This window comes from Euprymna scolopes, chromosome 10 (genome assembly GCF_053919585.1).
Source record: "Euprymna scolopes isolate OS-2025 chromosome 10, ASM5391958v1, whole genome shotgun sequence".
In the NCBI taxonomy this organism is placed as follows: domain Eukaryota; kingdom Metazoa; phylum Mollusca; class Cephalopoda; order Sepiida; family Sepiolidae; genus Euprymna; species Euprymna scolopes.
Genome location: NC_136491.1, coordinates 156,095,197 through 156,104,303, shown reverse-complemented (window position 1 = coordinate 156,104,303; position 9,107 = coordinate 156,095,197).

The window sequence follows — 9,107 nt, the reverse complement described above, 5'->3', positions numbered from 1 at the left end:
CATTTCTAGATATTTCATAGTGTCTGAAGTTAAGGTTCATCATTTTTATTGGTACAATTTTAATGTTAGAACAGTGGACCAATAAACTTCCACTACAGTTTGAATTACTCGCTCTTCACCAGCCTTCTAGTGATCGGTAACTAACTTGGACTAGTTTAATGGTCCAATAGGTTAAAATGGGGTTCTCGTAACTTGAAACTTGTTTCTCTGTAAAAAAAAAAAATGAAACCCATGATAAAGCAAACCTGTGACAATGTGAGTTTTCCATTGTTTCAATCTAGAATAAATGGATTTCTGCTTTGCTGGAGCCTCTCATGGATGTGAGTTTTTGCGTTTTGATTAAAATTCCCTTTTTTACTATTTATCTAAGTTATTTTTTTTATTTTGTGTTTATTGCCCTCTCTCTACACAGGTGGGGAGGGGGCATGCATTGCTTTGAAAAGTTGGGAAATTAATCTCAATTTCATTGTTTCTTTTTTTTTTCCCCATTATTGCCCATCTTTATAATTAAAGTTTCTACAAAAGATCTTAAATAAATGAGATAAATTTAAAAATAAAACAATTTTTGTTTCATTTGGGAACTACGAAAGAGATATATTTTAGTTTTCAATATGATCCCAATGTTTTAAAAAAAAACATTTTTTTCCCCCACTAAAAAAAATCAATCTTTTAAACTCTTTCATCATAAAAATATTTGGACTGAGTTTTTAGCTATTGTCTTTTCGTCATGCTCTTCACTAAATCATTGGAACCCAAAACAACTGACATTAGAACAGATGGAGACATGATATACAATGTGATATGTTGGATCCATAAAAGTTCCCAGTTTTTCTGAAGTGTCTTTAAGCTCCTTTTTTTTCTCGCCAAAATGAATGTATTAACAGAATCCACCATTTGTGTTAAACTCGAATCATGAAAACCATTTATTGAACTTTAAAAAAATTAACGTGTTTTGCATTAAAAACATTCTTTTCATTACACATCACTATATTTTGAACCATTCGGCAAATATTTGGTGACTGGAATCTGTTTGAACCCGAAGAATTCTGATTTTCCACTATTTTGAAACCTTTTTTGTAAAATTAAAATCATTTTTGTTGTAAATTCCAAATAATACCATGTAGAAAATTTTTTTGAAAAAGCAGTTTCTTTTGCTTTTATTCAATTTTTATTTATTATTTTTTGAGAAAATGAATTTCTGAATCTGCTAGTCAGACTAATAAATATTTGACTTTTAAAGTATCTTTTCAAAATAACTGATGGTCTTATATTTAAAAAAAAAATATTATTGTACATTTATTGTTGAACTTTGTTAGAGTTTTTCTGTTTGGTGTTTTTTTTCTTTTATTATAAAAAAGACACAAATTTGTCTAAAGTTTTCTTTTTAAAACAAGGAAACAAATAACTTTTTTTTTTTTGCCTTTATACATATTAGCAATATCAATTTTTTTTTATTCATGGAAATCACTCCTGACAAGGCATGAAGCTACTTGTTTTAAGGAGCTTACAAAAAAAAACCCTATTACTTCAAGGTCAAAAATTAACCCAACAATAAGTTTTAGAAAGATAGATTCCAGCCCAGAAAACAGCAATTTTTCCTCTTTTGTCAGAAACATTGTTCATGAAATGTGAGAAATAAAGGATATATTTTTGTGTTTAAACACATATCGCTATGTAAAACATTAAACTAAATATGATGTTCATGTTGAAAATGAACTTTTCTATCATTTAGTGTATGTCTAATTGTTTATCAGAAAATGTAAAAAATCTTTAAAGAGTCCTCGATATGACATCAGTTTTCACCTTAGTCCGTGCGTGACTTCCAAGTCGGTTGTAGTATGTCTTTAGTATGTCACTGATACCTGGTTGAAAAGCAATTTCCCGTTGACAAAGTCTGGAATATGTCGAAACATCTCTGCTATTCAATCTAATCCTTCCCTTATATTGCATGTAGATAATCAAGTGTGATGTCCAACACAGGTTGGCATAAACTGCAGAAGCAAAGATTCATTTAACTGAGAAGCAGAATCAATAAACAAACTCTAAGCTTTCTTTGTAAAAAAAACAAAAAAAAGCAATTATTATAAATTATTTTCTAGGTAAGAATCTATCTTTCTAACTCTAACTCGTTGGGTTAATTTTTTGACTTTGAAGTATTATTTAAAAAAAAAAATTTTTTCTTTTTTTGTGTGTGCAAGCTTTTTAAAACAAGTAGCTTTATACCTTGTCAAGAGTGATTTCCATAAAAAAAAAGCGTTTTTGGTACATATCATAAGAATTGGATGGTCTTTTGTGGTGAGCAAAACTGAGTTTCTTCAGGAATAACAAAGGTTCAAGAATCAACACCTGAAGTACTCATGCATTAATATAATGCTTAGATGTACAACCATCGAGGACAATCTGAATTTTCTTTGCTAAGAAGGTTATATTAAGTACGGGGAGGGGGAAGGGGTCAGTCTTGCATGAATTAAAATATATTTAAATATATTTTAATTCATGCAGATTTTGTATTTATTATTACTGAGTTAATTCTCTATTGAATATTATATCGTACTGATTCCAAAAGTTTAAAAAAGAAAATGATTTGGGTGCCATCAGCTAGAATCCAATCCAAACCAAAACATTTACTGCTCCAGTTGCGTTTCCTACTGTTTAAGCTATCGACAGATAAATAAAACAATTTAAATTAAACTACTCTAACTTATGAATGAATTTGCACATGCGTAAAACTAATAGAAATATATTAATTTATTTTTATTTTGGACTACTAGTCTCATCTTTATTAGTTGTTGTTTTTTCATCTTTTATTGGATTGTTTATTCACAACGTTTCGGCCAACTAATTCCTCTGGCCTTCGTCAGGTGGTAACCGCGACGGATAGGAACTTCGAATCTCCTAACTACATTCTCAGCCATCACTACCATCCGTAGTTGTTGTCGTCTCACCACATTTTTGGCCAATTAACCTCTGGCACGCTTTGGGTGGGATTGAAACCGCTATCTTCAGACAATGTTCATCTGGAACTGTAGAGATTCAACGTCTCTATCAACTGTGCCACAGGCCCTGAAGGGCGATCAAGGTTGGATTCTTTGATCTTATAAATCCACGTTTATTTATTATCTGATCTTCCAATAAAAATAAATTAATATATATAATGCTCATCTCAAAAAATGAATTCCAATTAAGGAATAATATATATATATACTAATAGAAATATGTCAAGTTGAAAAGAATATTTTGCATTTCAACTTGCCAACATATTTCTGTGTGCGTTATCCATCCAAACAAAGATTTACTCATTATAAACCATTTTTGGTGTATGATTACTATTTCCTGTTAATTTCAGTGTAGTGTGACCTGTAGTTTTAGAGTTTATTGGTTAAATATTTTCACACACATTTACTGTTTTATTTATATAAATAGATTTGTCCAGTAATACTATAGGATTTTAATTTTTATAAGAGATTTTACTAAGAGAGGAACAAGAGTGATAGGGCAATAATTTTGTAGATCTTTTCTTTCACCAGAATTCACGGAGGGGATTTTCCAGCTATCAGGGAAGTAAGACTCAGCAAGGTATTTATTAGAGAGAACGGGCCAGCTCAGCAAAACATTTTTTTTTTTAATATATCAGGAATAAAATAAGGCCCATACGCCTTGGAGGTGTCTAGATGTTTTATATCTTGGACATAGGAAAGGATGATTATCAGATCGAATATGGGTTCTGTCCACAAAAAGAAATTTAGGGAAGAGTGGTTTGTGGAGTCAAAGATGGAGTTGGAGGTGAACCGCCAAGCAAGCAGTATAGCCTTTTTAGTTGCTATGCAAGCGATCTCATTGTTGTTGGATAGTGGGGAAATTGTTGATTGCTCATTATTTATCATGCTATTATAACATTTTTACACAAGTTCCAAATTGCTGTGACTCCGTGCGTTTTGTGGTCATTTCTGTATGCATTCTCTTAGCTACATATTCAGGTCTTTAATTCTTTTTCCTCCGTGGGCATCTTTTATTTAATTACCAGTAAAAAAATCTTGTTAGAATTTTTAATAAAAAGATTTTTGTATACATGTTCAGATGTGTATATTTACATATACATGTATATATGTATATATAAATTACCGAAAATTTGGCATAATATATAATATGAACATCAGACAGACCCTAAAAGTCTTCCTGTAAATTTATTCTTTTTATGTTATTTGTAAATTCGGCCAGTTTACTCTTAGAATGTTCTACAGTAAATCAATTTTTAATGTGATTAAGCAATTTCCTCCAAAAATATATTCTATTAGAAAAAGAAATTGTGTGAAATTTTAAAAGTTTTTGCCAATAAATTTTCAATTAAAATATTTTACTAATTTACTCATGTAATATACTAAATAGAATTTAGCTTTCTAGAAAATGAAAATCCTGTGTTTTGTAAATGTTTTGTAGTAGAAAAATAAAGAAATAGAAATGCTATATCATTCTATTCACTGGTATGAATAATAAAAAAAATACTTTTTGTTTTCTTGATCCTTTTAAAATTTGAACCAGCACCTAAACATTTGAAATGGAAGCTAATATAACTATGATACTTTTAAAAATATTTGTATTGTGCAAACATCACAAACTATCAAACATTTCCCTAATAAATTAAGATGTAAATAAAATAAAAGAAAAACAAAACAAAATACAAAGCTTGCATCTATACATTTCCTCAGCAAAGAATCCAACAAAAATACATTCGTGAAACAATGTAACTTAGCAAAACATATATATTAATACTAAAATAAATGCACTTTTCTCTCACATGTCAAATTTTAAACATACCTTCAATTTCACTAAGGTCATATTAATTAAACCAACTCATAATGAAAAAAATCTCTGCAATCTTACATAAGCTATTATTTCTTAGTCTTTTTGGATCATCAAATAACAGATGAGTTTCAACCATATCAAATCTAGTTCAGTTAAAATTTTACTCTAGGTAAATAAAATTAAGATAACTGATAATAAATATGATTCCATACTTAAAACAAATTATCAATTATTAATTTGACTGTGTTTCTATTTACATTCATTTCCATAAGGTCAGAGTTATAGACACAAATACCTTTTTCTTGCTTCATTTAAAATTTGATCTCAAGGCCTAAACATTTCAAATGGAAGCTAACATAACTATAACCTTTCAAACTTTTAAATGTGAAAATATTTCTATCATATAAACTATCAAACATTCTATTAATAAATTAAAATGCACATTTTTTTTTTTTTTTTTTGGTCCCCCACTTTATTGGAGAGGGATGTGTTTTCAGTGGCGTCTGTCAATGTGTCCGTTAGTCCAGACAGTTGCCAGATAACCGTCCATTAGTTATTCCTGAAATTTTGCCAAAAATTGTATTTCATTAAATAGATGTGCACAGTAAAAAAAAAAAAAAAAAAAAAATTATTTGCGAAAATTCCCATTGCCTCCCCAGGGGCTCAAAAGGTCAAAGTGACCAAAAATTACATGTTTTGTCTCCATAACTTTTGATCCATCCATTAGATTTTTCTGAAACTTTGCCAAAATGTGAAGCCTATTGTTCTTAATATGATTTCAGTATGGGTGACCCTGGCAAAATTCTAGTTTGCGTCCCTGGGAACCGGGAGCTAAAAATGCCACTTTTTGTGGCTCTTTTTTCATATTTCTCAACAAAAACTTGATATGTCTGACTATATAGTGGTTTTCACAGTGGTCAACTCAAATATACATGTGTTAAAGCCTGAAATTGCACTGTTATCCATTTACACTGGGATTCGGTGTCCCAAGGGGCTCAAGAGAGGTCAAAAATGCCCCAAAATGACACTTTTTGCCACATAGCGTTTGATCCATCCATTAGATTTTCCTGAAACTTGGCCAAAAGTTGGAGGCCATTGTTCTTAATATAAATTCAGTATGGGTGACCGTGGCAAAATTCTGGCTCGCATTCCTCTGGGACTTTTAGGGCTACAAAAAACATACCATTTTGGAGCTCTTTTTTCATATTACTCAAAAACTTGATATGTATGTCTATATAGTGGTTTTCCATAGTGCTAAACTCAAATATACATGTTTTAAAGCATGAAACTGCACCGTTTGTCCATTTTCACTGGGATTCGGCATTTCCAGGAGCTCAAAAGGTGTCACAAATGCTGCAAAATTGTGAAAAATGACATTTTTTTACCCCTCTGTTAGATTTTTCTCAAACTTGGCGAAAATGTGAAGGCAACGTTGGCCGTTCACACTTCTCACATTCATCATTTCACATGCAGTACCAGAGGAGGACCACATACACGTGGCTTGTTTTTAATGCCATTTATGCTTCCTCAGCAAAGAATGCAATTAAAACTACATTCATGAAACCATGTAACTTGCAAAAAGGCATATATTGATATTAAAATAAGTGCACTTTTCTCCCACATGTCAGATTTTAAACATACTTTCAATTTTATTAAGGCCATACTAATTAAACAAACCCATAATAATAAAACATCTCTGCAATCTCACATAATAAGCTATTATTTCTCAGTCTGTCTGCATCATCAAACGATTTGGTTTCCACCATATCACACCAAGTTGAGTTATCATTTATAATCGCGATTGTAATCCAAGGATGTAAACTTTAGACAAAGGATAAATATGATCCTGTGCTTAAAACAAAATCCTGATTTTTAATTTCACTTACAATTTGCCCTTATTTTATTTTCCTCCCCACATGTCTCGAATATAAGGAAAATTCAACTCTCAAAAAAAAAAAAAAAAAAAAATAAGCTTGGCTTGGAACAAAAATTAAAATTGCCTTAGTCTCAAAGTATTTCTCTATTACTGGTCGAGAACAGAAATGATGAAATGTAGTATCAGAGCACTTTATGCAAGATTTTATTTTTTTTATTTATTTTATTTCAGTAAGTTTTAAGAGATCAAGGGGCTCCCTCCTAGAGCTAACACTTGATTCTGTTATGATTTAAATTTATATTCGAGGGCTCTTTTAAGAATAGATGCTGTTCCCTTTATAGTTGCTATCTGTATTTCATTACAGCTTCGTCTTCCAGGGATTGCTTCTAAGTATTTCTGAAGGTTCTTTTTTTATTAGGCCAGTTGCTCCTATCACAACCGGTATAATGTTTATTTCTTTCAGAGACCATGTCGTCGTGTGTCTGTGTGTACATACAACTATACACCTACATGCCTGAAAGTGTATACAAAATTCTTTTTTATATTAAAAATTTAAACAAGAATTATTTATTTATTGATAATTAAATAAGAGATGCCCAACTCTTACAATTGAAAAAAAAAAAGAAAAGGATTCCTTCATCACTAAGGGTAAAGTACAATATGTACTTTGTTGAAGTATTTTTTTTTTTATTAATATTTATTTATTTTTTTCCTCCTATTCACACCAGACAAGACCCATTGTCACTTCAACCTAAGGAGCTATGACAACAGGGGATTATGTGGAGAATTGGACAGTTTGCATTATATTCAAATTTCTGCATGTTAGTACAGTCAGGGAAGCAGGAGATAGGCAGGGAATTCCAAACTTTTCTCTAAGCCAAGCTTTATCCCTCCCTCTTATAAACATTCAAACAGCAGATAGTCTAACACAAGATAAAGTATGAAGGTAAAAAAAAAAGTTTCTGAATTTATGAGATGAGGATTAGTTATTTGTTTTATTTGGATTCTTCAAACTACTGTTCACTCAAGATGAGAACAGTAGTCCGAAGAATCTCAATAATATGAAAAGTATACATGTTTTGTTTTTCCTATCAAAGGTATTAGTGCAAAGTAAACCTGATCGACTTGTTACATTATTTTGTACTGATAATCGACCTCTTGTGACTTTCATTTGAGATAAAAATCGAGATAAACTACATTTTTATTGATCTTTTCCTCATATTGCTGTAGTTTTTATTTTTTAATCTTGCTTTCTTTATGTATCTATTTAATAGCTTACAATCCCATTTGCAATTGAACAAGAAAGAGGGGATTCCTTTGTCACTAAGGGCAAAGTATATGTACTTTGTTGGAGAAGTGTTTTTTTCCTTTTATTATTATTGGTATTTATTTGCTTCCCCACAAGAGCAAAATGTGACACAAGATCGTTTTTGATGTGAGGGAAAAACCGGCTCCCCAAAAAGGAGCATTCTGGAAGTAAGCAAAAATAAAAATTGCCTCAATATAGAAGGATTTCCTCTCCATTAACTAAAGACAAATTAATTTAAGTGTAGCATCAGAACAGATACTACACTAGGATCTCAGCCCAAATTTTCCATTATACTTAGGCCTAGAGCCCTGTTGATTTGAGGCAAGAGTCTTTCTATTGTCTACAAAACTTTGTGATTATTCGTAGGCGGCTCCTTTTACCAAAATACTGCATTCACACCATGGAAGCTAAACCTACTTAAATAATCTCCAATCGTTTTGATTTGACAAATGTATTTACAGAAATTGTTACTTTTTCTATTTTCTTTTTTTTTTCCTCCTATTCACTCCAAACAAGGCATGCTATCACTTTGATCTAAGGAGTTACTACTACAGAGCACGATGTGGAGAGTTGGAAATGTCTGCAATGTTAGTGCAGTCAGAAACAGGAAACAGGAGAAATTCTAAAATCTAGCAGTCTGTGAAAAAAAAAATATTAGAGTAGAAGGCTTTCTGGCATCTCGGGACCTCAACAATGAAAGGGTGGGATTTTGCTGTTTGTTGAGTTAGTCAGGAGTATTGATGTCAAGTGGGGAGGGGGTTACAAGTTTGTCAAAACAGATTCCATTAAAGTACTTGTAAAACATGCACAGGCATGTGTTCGAACATGTTTTTCCTCACATATACACACCCACATGTACATACGCACACACACGCACGCATATACACATCCTCATGCACGCACACACACACACACACACACACACAAGTACGCACACATGCGAAATGTCACTTTCCCTGAAAGGAATTCCAGACATACGCAGTCAGAACACTCACCCTGATATAAAAGTCCACAACACTATTCAACTTCCTCTCTTTCTTCCCTTTTTGCCTGGGTTCATCAGCCAGGCAAGTTCGGCGTCCATAGCTCTTGGTTTGAAGACTTTTCCACGTGGACGAC